Genomic DNA, 15,105 nt, shown 5'->3' with positions numbered 1-15,105 from the left:
AATGGCCGCAGGCGAAAAACACAGCGAAAATCGGCATGCCGGGAGAGGAAAATCTGCCTCAAACTTACAAACGGAATTTTGAGGCAGAAATTCCGCCTGCAAAAAACTCAGTGTGAACACGGCCTAACATCGCCTTCTCGGTCATGCACCAAACAAGTGTCAATTCCAGACGTGCAATAATTTTTCATTAAAAACTGCGACTTTTCTCGTCATTTAAGGAGACGCCGTTTTAAACATATTTATTAACAATAAAGGCAGAAAATGGCGAAAAATTTTGCGCCGATCTAAACGTGCTCATAACAGGCGTAGTTCCAAATACACCAAATTTATTAAAATAACATTTGTCGCAAATCACTCCAACGCCCTTCATTACTTATACGGGGGCCATTGTATCCGAGCGCTTGTTTCAGGATCGCACGTTTCCTGGAGACCTGTAGTAACATCGGCATCTGCGCTCATTAGTCCAGACTCATAAATAAGAACCGCGCCGGGAAAAGTGACAGAAGGAAAACTGCGGCACGAGACCGCTCATAGCTCCGCTACCTGCAGCTGTTATAGCCGAGAGGCAGAGACATGGACACCGCGACAAATTCAGCTCATCAAATCCAAAACACAACAGGGAAAAGTCTCAGAAGTGGAAGCAAAGACGAGGGAGACAAATATATACGAGCAAGAGAAGTCCTATGTAACACCACAGATAACACAGTGCTAACTCTGAGTACAGATAATGTATTAGATGTTACCTGCAGTCCTATGTAACACCACAGATAACACAGTGATAACTCTCTGAGTACAGATAATGTATTAGATGTTACCTGCAGTCCTATGTAACACCACAGATAACACAGTGATAACTCTCTGAGTACAGATAATGTAGTAGATGTTACCTGCAGTCCTATGTAACACCACAGATAACACAGTGATAACTCTCTGAGTACAGATAATGTAGTAGATGTTACCTGCAGTCCTATGTAACACCACAGTGCTAACTCTGAGTACAGATAATGTAGTAGATGTTACCTGCAGTCCTATGTAACACCACAGATAACACAGTGATAACTCTCTGGGTACAGATAATGTAGTAGATGTTACCTGCAGTCCTATGTAACACACAGATAACACAGTGATAACTCTCTGAGTACAGATAATGTAGTAGATGTTACCTGCAGTCCTATGTAACACCACAGATAACACAGTGATAACTCTCTGATTACAGATAATGTAGTAGATGTTTCCTGCAGTCCTATGTAATACCACAGATAACACAGTGATAACTCTCTGAGTACAGATAATGTAGTAGATGTTACCTGCGGTCCTATGTAACACCACAGATAACACAGTGATAACTCTCTGAGTACAGATAATGTAGTAGTGTTACCTGCAGTCCTATGTAACACCACAGATAACACGGTGATAACTCTCTGATTACAGATAATGTAGTAGATGTTACCTGCAGTCCTATGTAATACCACAGATAACACAGTGATAACTCTCTGAGTACAGATAATGTAGTAGATGTTACCTGCGGTCCTATGTAACACCACAGATAACACAGTGATAACTCTCTGAGTACAGATAATGCAGTAGATGTTACCTGCAGTCCTATGTAACACCACAGATAACACAGTGATAACTCTCTGAGTACAGATAATGTAGTAGATGTTACCTGCAGTCCTATGTAACACCACAGATAACACAGTGATAACTCTCTGAGTACAGATAATGTAGTAGTGTTACCTGCAGTCCTATGTAACACCACAGATAACACCGTGATAACTCTCTGAGTACAGATAATGTAGTAGATGTTACCTGCAGTCCTATGTAACACCACAGATAACACGGTGATAACTCTCTGATTACAGATAATGTAGTAGATGTTACCTGCAGTCCTATGTAACACCACAGATAACACAGTGATAACTCTCTGAGTACAGATAATGTAGTAGATGTTACCTGCAGTCCTATGTAACACTACAGATAACACAGTGATAACTCTCTGATTACTGATAATGTAGTAGATGTTACCTGCAGTCCTATGTAACACCACAGATAACACAGTGATAACTCTCTGAGTACAGATAATGTAGTAGATGTAACCTGCAGTCCTATGTAACACCACAGATAACATAGTGATAACTCTCTGAGTACAGATAATGTAGTAGATGTTACCTGCAGTTCTATGTAACACCACAGATAACACAGTGATAACTCTCTTAGTACAGATAATGTAGATGTTACCTGCAGTCCTATGTAATACCACCAACAACACAGTGATCACTCTCTGAGTACAGATAATGTATTAGATGTTACCTGCAGTCCTATGTAACACCACAGATAACACAGTGATAACTCTCTGAGTACAGATAATGTAGTAGATGTTACCTGCAGTCCTATGTAACACCACAGATAACACAGTGCTAACTCTGAGTACAGATAATGTATTAGATGTTACCTGCAGTCCTATGTAACACCACAGATAACACAGTGATAACTCTCTGAGTACAGATAATGTATTAGATGTTACCTGCAGTCCTATGTAACACCACAGATAACACAGTGATAACTCTCTGAGTACAGATAATGTAGTAGATGTTACCTGCAGTCCTATGTAACACCACAGTGCTAACTCTGAGTACAGATAATGTAGTAGATGTTACCTGCAGTCCTATGTAACACCACAGATAACACAGTGATAACTCTCTGGGTACAGATAATGTAGTAGATGTTACCTGCAGTCCTATGTAACACACAGATAACACAGTGATAACTCTCTGAGTACAGATAATGTAGTAGATGTTACCTGCAGTCCTATGTAACACCACAGATAACACAGTGATAACTCTCTGATTACAGATAATGTAGTAGATGTTTCCTGCAGTCCTATGTAATACCACAGATAACACAGTGATAACTCTCTGAGTACAGATAATGTAGTAGATGTTACCTGCGGTCCTATGTAACACCACAGATAACACAGTGATAACTCTCTGAGTACAGATAATGTAGTAGTGTTACCTGCAGTCCTATGTAACACCACAGATAACACGGTGATAACTCTCTGATTACAGATAATGTAGTAGATGTTACCTGCAGTCCTATGTAATACCACAGATAACACATTGATAACTCTCTGAGTACAGATAATGTAGTAGATGTTACATGCAGTCCTATGTAACACCACAGATAACACAGTGATAACTCTCTGAGTACAGATAATGCAGTAGATGTTACCTGCAGTCCTATGTAACACCACAGATAACACAGTGATAACTCTCTGAGTACAGATAATGTAGTAGATGTTACCTGCAGTCCTATGTAACACCACAGATAACACAGTGATAACTCTCTGAGTACAGATAATGTAGTAGTGTTACCTGCAGTCCTATGTAACACCACAGATAACACCGTGATAACTCTCTGAGTACAGATAATGTAGTAGATGTTACCTGCAGTCCTATGTAACACCACAGATAACACGGTGATAACTCTCTGATTACAGATAATGTAGTAGATGTTACCTGCAGTCCTATGTAACACCACAGATAACACAGTGATAACTCTCTGAGTACAGATAATGTAGTAGATGTTACCTGCAGTCCTATGTAACACTACAGATAACACAGTGATAACTCTCTGATTACTGATAATGTAGTAGATGTTACCTGCAGTCCTATGTAACACCACAGATAACACAGTGATAACTCTCTGAGTACAGATAATGTAGTAGATGTAACCTGCAGTCCTATGTAACACCACAGATAACATAGTGATAACTCTCTGAGTACAGATAATGTAGTAGATGTTACCTGCAGTTCTATGTAACACCACAGATAACACAGTGATAACTCTCTTAGTACAGATAATGTAGATGTTACCTGCAGTCCTATGTAATACCACCAACAACACAGTGATCACTCTCTGAGTACAGATAATGTATTAGATGTTACCTGCAGTCCTATGTAACACCACAGATAACACAGTGATAACTCTCTGAGTACAGATAATGTAGTAGATGTTACCTGCAGTCCTATGTAACACCACAGATAACACACAGTGATAACTCTCTGAGTACATATAATGTAGTAGATGTTACCTGCAGTCCTATGTAACACCACAGATAACACAGTGATAACTCTCTGAGTACAGATAATGTAGTAGATGTTATCTGCAGTCCTATGGCCAGGTACCAGCTTTTCAATCTCTGAATATTTCCAAGTCGAAATTTTAAAAACTCTGAGAAAAGTTTCATTATACAAGGATAATCTGATACTGGGCTCCTGATGTTTCTGTTCTACAAGGTCTAGGAAAGTCAATACACAGAAAACAGGATCTCTAGGAGTCAGCGGCCTACGTACACTAGCAGACAGGTGGGAAGGAGCCACATTGCATCTACCTGCCACTGCCACTAGGGGGAGCTCACTGCATGCAGATTTCTAAAGCTTCAATTCAGCCCATTAGTAGCTGTATAAATCCATAAGCAGCTCCCTCTAGTGGTGGCTGCAGGATGACCGAATTCTAACATCATGTAGGAATAACAGAGCTCCCCGATACCGATATATTAATAGTTAGCACAGGATTACAGACCTATAAACAGAATGTAATAAACTGTAATAACGGTGTAGTACATGTGATGGAGCGCTCACTTGGGGGTGGGGCACATACTGAGTTTTGCTATGGAGCCCTATGAGTTCTGTGTACGCCCCCAGCTATGAGTCATTAGTCTGCGACTGACAAAGTTGCAGATAGTACGGCCATCCACTGTGTCTTATGAGGGACAGTAAAAGTTTACAACGGGTAATATTGGCTAACACATGGTGTCCATTTATTTAAGGGGTTCTAAATAATTTTAGTCATGAACCCCCCCCCCCCCTATAATATAAATAATTCCTAATTTGCAGCATAATCCAGTTCTCTGAATGCAGTGTAAAGTATGGAGGTCTCTGTGGTCATGTCCAGCTCTATTGTGTTAATTGCCCATGTAATCTAGTGTTTGTGTGTGTATATATATATATAATTTTTTTTTTTAAGGCAGAGGAGAAAGTGTACGAACAGGGATATGGACATGACAGCCAAAATAAAACTTCCATTCTTTACACTACAGGCTGGATCCAGAGAACTGGAAAACAGAAAATAGAAACAAAGTTACATAGTGACATCTCTAATAATATGTTTAAAGACTTGACACCCGTCCTTAAAGAAATACAAGTGGAAAGAGGCAGAATAATAATAAAGCTTTGCTTCAAATATTCTGTTTTCTGCCCTATAGGAGCGTAGCTATGGGGGGGGGGGGGGTGCAGAGGCTGAAGACCCTGGTACTATAAATGGCACATGGAACGGGGGGGATTGTTACAGAGTCTGCATTTCCAGGAGCTTCGTTACACCTCTGCTGCCCTAATCCCGTAGCTCAATATTTTAGGGTGATGTGTTGGTGCCCCTTCCCAATAACCAGGGCACATGCTCGGCCAGCCTCCCATCCCCCAAGCTATGCCCCTGGGAAGAAGAAATATGATTAGCAAACTCCATAAAACTTTCCATACATGTCATAGTAACGAAAAACCTGTTGTGTCCCCTTTGAGAGAATAAAGAAGGTGGCAGAAAATGAAACGTTTATTTGTGATTTACGGATTTTGTGGCGCCGATCGTGTTTGTAAAGTAATTTATCACATAAGCAAAAATAATAATGATCTACGGGGCCGTAATTGTGATCAATAACATCTGCTCCTCAATAAACAGCAAAACCACCGGGTCATCAATATACAGCACAGAAAATATATATTTACCAAGGTCAGCAGCCAAAGTCAGGGCTAATTTTCCCTCGTATTGACCGCTCCGGAATGCGCCATTTGTTCTGTTTAGAATATTTAATATAATCTGTATTTTTCCACGTCGCAGGAGGCGGCACATTACATCTTGTCACTTATCCGGCTTCGTCCTCTCAGTGCGGTCAAGGAGAACGAAATCATTTCAAACTTTTCCTAGACTTTGATAGTTTACATTAAAATTGAGCACATTATACTCCAGTCACATCCAAAGCTGCATTAAGAATCCTGTCGGTTTATGTTACTAGAAAGCACTAGTGCATTGTGGGAGCTCATCTGAGGGTTACTCCGGCCTTACTATGGAGTATAAATATTCTGGACACATTTAGTGCAGACCTGCTAACTACTGGAAAAGAGGGGGCCTCCCGGACGAGCAGGCAAATACCCCGAAAATTGTCTGTGGCGAAGCCCGAGAGTCAACAGGAGTGCAGGAACGGGAGAGTCTTGTCTAGGTTCTGAATTAAAGGGGTGGGGGTCTGGCGTCTGTATTTACTTTATGGGGGTCTATATTTTTTAGGGGTCCATTTATGTACGGAGATCTAGTCTGGGGTTCTGTATTAAAGTGGTCTATATTTTTTTATGGGGGTCCATTTCTTTAGGGGGGTTTGTTCTGGAGGTCTGTATTTCTGCAGGGGGTCTTATGTCTGTATCTAGGGGGGTTGCTCTGTGGTTTGTATTATATTTAATGCTCTGGTCTGGGGTCTCTATTTATTTTGGGGTGTCATATGAACGATTTGTGATTCAGATGTGGTAGGCGTGGGGCGTGTCCTATATAAATGGGCGGGGCATAATTAAAAACATGTTGCTACTTTGTATTTGGGTCGTCATAACGTATCTGTAGGTCGGTGTAGCTGCGTGGGGTCTTGTTTTCTGTGGAGCGACTTGTACTTTCGTATGGCGCCATTCTGTGGTTCAGATACAATCACTGTCATTTATATTTTGGGAGAAATACAGAGAGAAAAATGCAACTTCTTCTTATGCTGTAAACCCATCATGGCTATAACTTTATTGTAAACGTTGTTACGGATGTGATGAAATATCTGCATGTGGCGTCTTAGAACGTAAATTCATCAACATTAGACCCGGAGTCGTCATTTTGTGTCAAATCTTTCAATATTCCCGTTTATGCGTTTCCTAAGATTACTGATTTGGGCTGGATGTTGGATTGTCACCGTCACTCTTCAACCAATGCAAATGTTTCATAATAAAACCATAATTTTTTTACTTGTAGTACCGGGCCTGACCACACGGTGCGCCATTAATGGAATGCCTGTCCATGTGCAGCACAAGCAGAAAGCCTGTTCATTCAAGCACATGTAGCAGAATGCTCTCTCCATCTAGTGGTGGAAGGGGGTAATGCACCAATTTTTATTTTATTTCATGATTTGTTGGAGCTTGAGGCTGCACTAGAGGAATATTTGGCATAATAACAGCCACAGGTGCCGGGGTAAAGCTCGGCCGGGGCTATTTATTTGTGCTTTATCTAGACTTCTGGAAGACACAGGATGAGGGATAATAATAAGATGTCATTCAATCCTCAAAGCCTCGGATGTTCTGTTTAGAAGGTGACACTGATAAGTGGAATGTGACGGACGGGAGGAAATAAATTCCATGCTAAATGTCAGGTAATATTAGAAGATATTCTCATCTCCTGCCACAAAATAACACGTCTGCTGATCGGATAATATTAGGGAGGCTCCACGTCCATTACAATATGTCACCTAATAATCAGCGGGATGTATCGATGTCACGTCACTGATGCTGTGAACATTTGATCAGGATTAGGCTTTTTTTGCCCAGATTTTCCATGGACATCCCTCAGCCCGTTCTTCTGTCCTGCTGCGCGGCTTCACGCTTGAACACATGGGCGCGACTACCAGGGCGGTGAACATAGCGGCTTCTACGGCGCCCAGCAACTAATGGATCCCCATCCCTACTCAGAGGGGAGTGGGGAAATTAACGAAAATCCCCAAGCGACCAAGGAAAGGAGAATAAGGGTGGAGACCATTCTATGTTTTGCTATGGGGCCCCAGGGTTACTTGTCCCCCCCCCTCCCACTTGTACGGGGCCATATTAGGGATCCAGGATCCAAACATTGGAATAGATGCCAATAAAAGCAAACATGTTACAATGAAATTCCTGTAGGGTACATAAGAAATTAGGAAGTGTGATCCCTGACTGCTGGGGCTACGGTGCCCCCTTTTAACACTTATATAATGGGCACCTGTCACCCTAGGATCTCTTGTCTCATACCCCCCCCCCCATCTGCAAATTATAGGCTTTCGGTATGACCCTGGCAATTAAGTTTATGGCCTCACTTACTCCAGTGGGGTTATTTAAAATGCACTTACCCCTTCCTCTTGCCGTCTGTTGAGGTCTTGGAGTTGACCTTGGAAGTTGGACTTGGTCACTGGGAGTCCAGCGGATGCCATATGCTACCAAGCGAGCTGTGGTGCTCCTATCACCTGAAGAGAAGGACCTGTTTTATTGGAAAACCCATTAGCCCCTTAGGAAGGTGATCATGGTCTAAACATATTTTATCAAAAAAAAGACACCTCCAGTATAAGTGTACTTCCACTATGTATATCAGCACCCCCTGCACCCTCCAGGAATACCCCATGGCAGGGTTAAAGCTCAGAATGCACAATCTCGCTGGTTATCGTGACATCTCGTGCTGCTCCTCAAAGAGCGCCACCTGCTGTATTAATGCTTAAAGTACAAAGTCCCTAACTAAAAGAAAGATTTTGTCAGGCCCCTTTAAAATTGCCCCCCAGCCCCTTCTAAGGTCTTCAGAGTGACCAGATCCTGCCGTATCACCGACAGTTATGGCTCCTATTACTCCTAAGCTGTTTTTGAATTTTTTTTGTTGTTGAAACCTAAATTTTTTTATTAAAAAAAATAGAATTTTTGAGATTTTTCTGGTATTTCACCGTTTTTTTATATTACACTACTCATCAGTCAAGCACTTTAATAAACAATCCTTTGTGAAAAAGCCGCACCAGACAATAAAACCTAATGAAGGAAGAAATCTGCACTTAATATAATTAAATTGCGCTTCAGAAAACAGGAGCGAGGAGGGAATTCAGAACAACGTAAGAGGCGGAAAACCCGTAAACAGAACGTTCCTCCGATCCTTCCATAAAGAAATGTTTGTGTTGATGAGAAAACTCTGTGGAGGGGCAACGGGGGCACGAACCTTCTACAGGCTCAGGACAGGATTTTAAGCTTTATATGACGTCCTGGTACTAAAAATATCAGCTACAGTTTTCCTTCTTATAGGGGTATCGCATCTAGGGAGATTTACTGCAAATCCGCAGGAATGGGTTTTACCAAACTTCTTAGACTCCGACTTATTGGGAAAACCGAAGTCCCTTGTGCCAATGCCCCGTACATACCAATGCAGGAGGGATCAGGTATAGCAATGAATCAGGTGCCAAGTACCATTCACTTGGATCTAGGGACCGGATATAGAAATGCATCAGACATCAGGGACCTGGTATAGCAGTGCACTAGGGACCTGGTATAATAATACATTAAACGCCAGGTACCTGCTATACCAGTCCACCTGGAGCTAGATAATTTTTATGCCAGTACACCAAGCACCAGGGACCTGGTATACCAATTCTCCTGGATCCAGGGACCGGATATAGAAAGCCATCAGACACCAGGGACCTGCTATAACAAGCCACCTGGAACTAGGAACCTGGTAAGACAATACATCAGACGTCAGGGACCTGGTATAATAATGTATCCAATGTTAGGTACCTGCTATACCAGTCCACCTAGAGCTAGAGACTTTTTATGCCAGTGCACCAAGCGCCAGGGACCTGATATAGCAGTGTGCTAGGGACCAGGTATAGCAGTGTGCTAAGGACCAGGTATAGCAGTGTGCTAGGGACCAGGTATAGCAGTGTGCTAGGGACCAGGTATAGCAGTGTGACAGGGACCAGGTATAGCAGTGTGCTAGGGACCAGGTATAGCAGTGTGCTAGGGACCAGGTATAGCAGTGTGACAGGGACCAGGTATAGCAGTGTGACAGGGACCAGGTATAGCAGTGTGCTAGGGACCAGGTATTGCAGTGTGCTAGGGACCAGGTATAGCAGTGTGCTAGGGACCAGGTATAGCAGTGTGCTAGGGACCAGGTATAGCAGTGTGCTAGGGACCAGGTATAGCAGTGTGACAGGGACCAGGTATAGCAGTGTGACAGGGACCAGGTATAGCAGTGTGCTAGGGACCAGGTATAGCAGTGTGCTAGGGACCAGGTATGGCAGTGTGCTAGGGACCAGGTATAGCAGTGCACCAGGTGTCAGGTACCCACTATACCAATTCCCCTGGATCTAGGGACCAGATATAGAAATGCATCAGACGCTAGGGACCTGTTATAACAATGCACCAGGGATCTAGAATACTGATCCACCTGGTGCCAGGGCCAACAATTTACAGATCACTGGGGATTTACCGACCAATCATATCAAAGCAAAATTTTTATTAGAAGATAAAAAGAAGAAAGTGTAATTAGCTGTTACTTTTCTCACTCATTACAATCATATAAACAGGGTGAAGGATCGGAAGTTGACGAGCTCGGCGTTCGCATTTACGAATGTGTAATCAATACTAGATTTTCAAGTGGAATCATTGATATGAAGACGCGTGAGACGCAGCAAATCATTAATTATCATAAATATTTCATGGCTGAGCTTTATTGTTGCAGCGTTAGATGAACGGCCTCCACCGGCGAATATCATTTGTAATGTTAAAACGCTTCAATCTAAACGCGGCTGATTGATGAACTTGTCAAGTCGAGGTGGAATTAACGTAAGTGCGACAAACTTTGGTTAAAGGATTCTGCGGATCAGGATTATTAAGTACAGGTGTATAAATAAGTTCACATCGACAGGACACAAACGGGGACATTTATCAAAACTGCTGCACAGCAAGCGGAGGTTTCCCAGAGCAGCCAATCAGATTCAAGATCGCATTTCTCAGGCTTTTTAAAAAAATGCAAGCAGCAATCTGATTGGCTGCCATGGGAAACTGCTCCACTTTTTTCCTTGCACCAGTTTTGATGAATCTCCCCAATGTCTTCCCCCCGGGCCGGTACATAGACCAGACCTGACCGTGTTTTTTATTCCTGCTGTTTATTCACGTTCGGACTATAAATCAGAATATTCTCTTGACGCACATGCAGCGTATAGCAGCGACATATACAACTTTATACATTTCTTTATGTCACCACTGAACCACAGTGTAAGGCCCCACGCACACGACCATAAAAATTATTCATAAATGCGCACCATAATACGGTCGCAATTACGGAACCATTCTGTTCTATTGCCCGCGGACACATATCTGTATCGGATGGGTGTCCGGGCCGTAGAAATGTTCCGTAAATTGTGAAACATGTCCTTTCTTTTGCATTTTATGGGCCGTGCTCCCATACCTTGTATAGCACGAAAATGCAGATGGCCGGCCATGCCCGCAATTGTGGGACGTGATTACGGGCACGGCCGTGTGCATGGGGCTTCAGAAAAGTATTCTACGCAGAATATTGAGCGGTACCTTTTATTTTTGCCCCTCGAAAGATGGTATACAAATAATACAGCGCACAAATAATCATACAGCACCATACAGTACGGGGCCTAAATTACCGAGCCATATAAACAAATAAATAACAGTACCATAAAGTGCTGCCGCCGCCACCACACACTGCAAAAATTATACTACACAGTCTCTAAGTAGTCATGTTAGACATTGTAAATAACGCCATAGTGTGACCACATAACATGTTCATATATGAAGAAATGAATATGAAAGGGGCTTTTCAATTAAGAACATTTATCACCTCTCCACAGGATGATTGCTGGGGGCCCCATCGCTGTGACCTCACCGATGGGAGAACCGGGACCCATAACCGGTCCCCTGCACTCAATTTGATCCACATCCTCATGACTTGGATACAATTGATCAGTCAAGCGCCGGCGAGGTACGGAAACTATCAGTTCCCTCCCCCGCCATTTGGCAATTTCAGATTAATGTAGGAGAAATGACGTCATCGTGCCTCCTGTGTCGTTCCGCTGGATGAGGCCTGGTCAGAAGACACTGGGCCTGAGTCTCTAGAGGACGGAGAGGGAACAGGGACAGTGAGAATGTAATGTTTATTCTTTTTCAGTAGTCTGTATTGGGGGCACTAGATACAGGGGGCACTGTGAGTGGCACTATATACAGGATGACTGTAAGTGGCACTCTCTACAGGGGAAACTAATGTGTGCGTGGTGCTTAATTTACAGTGTTTGACACAATCCTATTCATGAGCACAGTGTATAGTACTATTATATTCAGGAGTACAGTGTATAGTACTATTATATTCAGGAGTACAGTGTATAGTACTATTATATTCAGGAGTACAGTGTATAGTACTATTATATTCAGGAGTACAGTGTATAATACTATTATATTCAGGAGCACAGTGTATAGTACTATTATATTCAGGAGTACAGTGTATAGTACTATTATATTCAGGAGTACAGTGTATAATACTATTATATTCAGGAGCACAGTATATAGTACTATTATATTCAGGAGTACAGTGTATAGTACTATTATATTCAGGAGTACAGTGTATAGTACTATTATATTCAGGAGTACAGTGTATAGTACTATTATATTCAGGAGTACAGCGTATAGTACTATTATATTCAGGAGTACATTGTATAATACTATTATATTTAGGGGCACCTTGTATAGTACTATTATATTCTGGAGTGCAGTGTATAGTACTATTATATTCAGGAGTACAGTGTATAGTACTATTATATTCAGGAGTGCAGTGTATAATACTATTATAGTCACGAGCACAGTGTATAGTACTATTATATTCAGGAGCGCAGTGTATAGTACTATTATATTCAGGAGTACAGTGTATAGTACTATTATATTCAGGAGTACAGTGTATAGTACTATTATATTCAGGAGTACAGTGTATAGTACTATTATATTCAGGAGTACAGTGTATAGTACTATTATATTCAGGAGTACAGTGTATAGTACTATTATATTCAGGAGTACAGTGTATAGTACTATTATATTCAGGAGTACAGTGTATAGTACTAATATGTTCAGGAGTACATTGTATAATACTATTATATTTAGGGGCACCTTGTATAGTACTATTATATTCTGGAGTGCAGTGTATAGTATTATTATATTCAGGAGCACAGTGTATAGTACTATTATATTCAGGAGTACAGTGTATAGTACTATTATATTCAGGAGTACAGTGTATAGTACTATTATATTCAGGAGCACAGTGTATAGTACTATTATATTCAGGAGCACAGTGTATAGTACTATTATATTCAGGAGCACAGTGTATAGTACTATTATATTCAGGAGTACAGTGTATAATACTATTATATTCAGGAGTACAGTGTATAGTACTATTATATTCAGGAGCGCAGTGTATAGTACTATTATATTCAGGAGCACAGTGTATAGTACTATTATATTCAGGAGCACAGTGTATAGTACTATTATATTCAGGAGTACAGTGTATAGTACTATTATATTCAGGAGCACAGTGTATAGTACTATTATATTCAGGAGCACAGTGTATAGTACTATTAGATTCAGGAGTACAGTGTATAGTACTATTATATTCAGGAGCACAGTGTATAGTACTATTATATTCAGGAGCGCAGTGTATAGTACTATTATATTCAGGAGTACAGTGTATAGTACTATTATATTCAGGAGCACAGTGTATAGTACTATTATATTCAGGAGCACAGTGTATAGTACTATTATATTCAGGAGTGCAGTGTATAATACTATTATAGTCACGAGCACAGTGTATAGTACTATTATATTCAGGAGCGCAGTGTATAGTACTATTATATCCAGGATCACAGTGTATAGTACTATTATATTCAGGAGCACAGTGTATGGTACTATTATATTCAGGATCACAGTGTATAGTACTATTATATTCAGGAGTACAGTGTATAGTACTAGTATATTCAGGAGTGCAGTGTATAGTACTATTATATTCAGGAGTACAGTGTATAGTACTATTATATTCAGGAGCATAGTGTATAGTACTATTATATTCAGGAGTACAGTGTATAGTACTATTATATTCAGGAGTGCAGTGTATAGTACTATTATATTCAGGAGCGCAGTGTATAGTACTATTATATTCAGGAGCACAGTGTATAGTACTATTATATTCAGGAGCGCAGTGTATAGTACTATTATATTCAGGAGTACAGTGTATAATACTATTATATTCAGGAGCACAGTGTATAGTACTATTATATTCAGGAGCACAGTGTATAGTACTATTATATTCAGGAGCACAGTGTATAGTACTATTATATTCAGGAGCACAGTGTATAGTACTATTATATTCAGGAGCACAGTGTATATTACTATTATATTCAGGAGTACAGTGTATAGTACTATTATATTCAGGAGAACAGTGTATAGTACTATTATATTCAGGAGCGCAGTGTATAGTACTATTATATTCAGGAGTACAGTGTATAGTACTATTATATTCAGGAGCGCAGTGTATAGTACTATTATATTCAGGAGTACAGTGTATAGTACTATTATATTCAGGAGCGCAGTGTATAGTATTATTATATTCAGGAGTACAGTGTATAGTACTATTATATTCAGGAGCGCAGTGTATAGTACTATTATATTCAGGAGTACAGTGTATAGTACTATTATATTCAGGAGCAGTGTATAATACTATTATATTCAGGAGCGCAGTGTATAGTACTATTATATTCAGGAGCACAGTGTATAGTACTATTATATTCAGGAGCACAGTGTATAGTACTATTATATTCAGGAGCGCAGTGTATAGTACTATTATATTCAGGAGTACAGTGTATAATACTATTATATTCAGGAGCGCAGTGTATAGTACTATTATATTCAGGAGCACAGTGTATAGTACTATTATATTCAGGAGCGCAGTGTATAGTACTATTATATTCAGGAGCACAGTGTATAGTACTATTATATTCAGGAGCGCAGTGTATAGTACTATTATATTCAGGAGTACAGTGTATAGTACTATTATATTCAGGAGTACAGTGTATAGTACTATTATATTCAGGAGCACAGTGTATAGTACTATTATATTCAGGAGTACAGTATATAGTACTATTATATTCAGGAGCACAGTGTATAGTACTATTATATTCAGGAGTACAGTGTATAGTACTATTATATTCAGGAGTACAGTGTATAGTACTATTATATTCAGGAGTACAGT

This window comes from Rhinoderma darwinii, chromosome 8, assembly GCF_050947455.1.
Source record: "Rhinoderma darwinii isolate aRhiDar2 chromosome 8, aRhiDar2.hap1, whole genome shotgun sequence".
NCBI classification, from domain to species: domain Eukaryota; kingdom Metazoa; phylum Chordata; class Amphibia; order Anura; family Rhinodermatidae; genus Rhinoderma; species Rhinoderma darwinii.
This window is presented reverse-complemented; position numbering follows the sequence as displayed.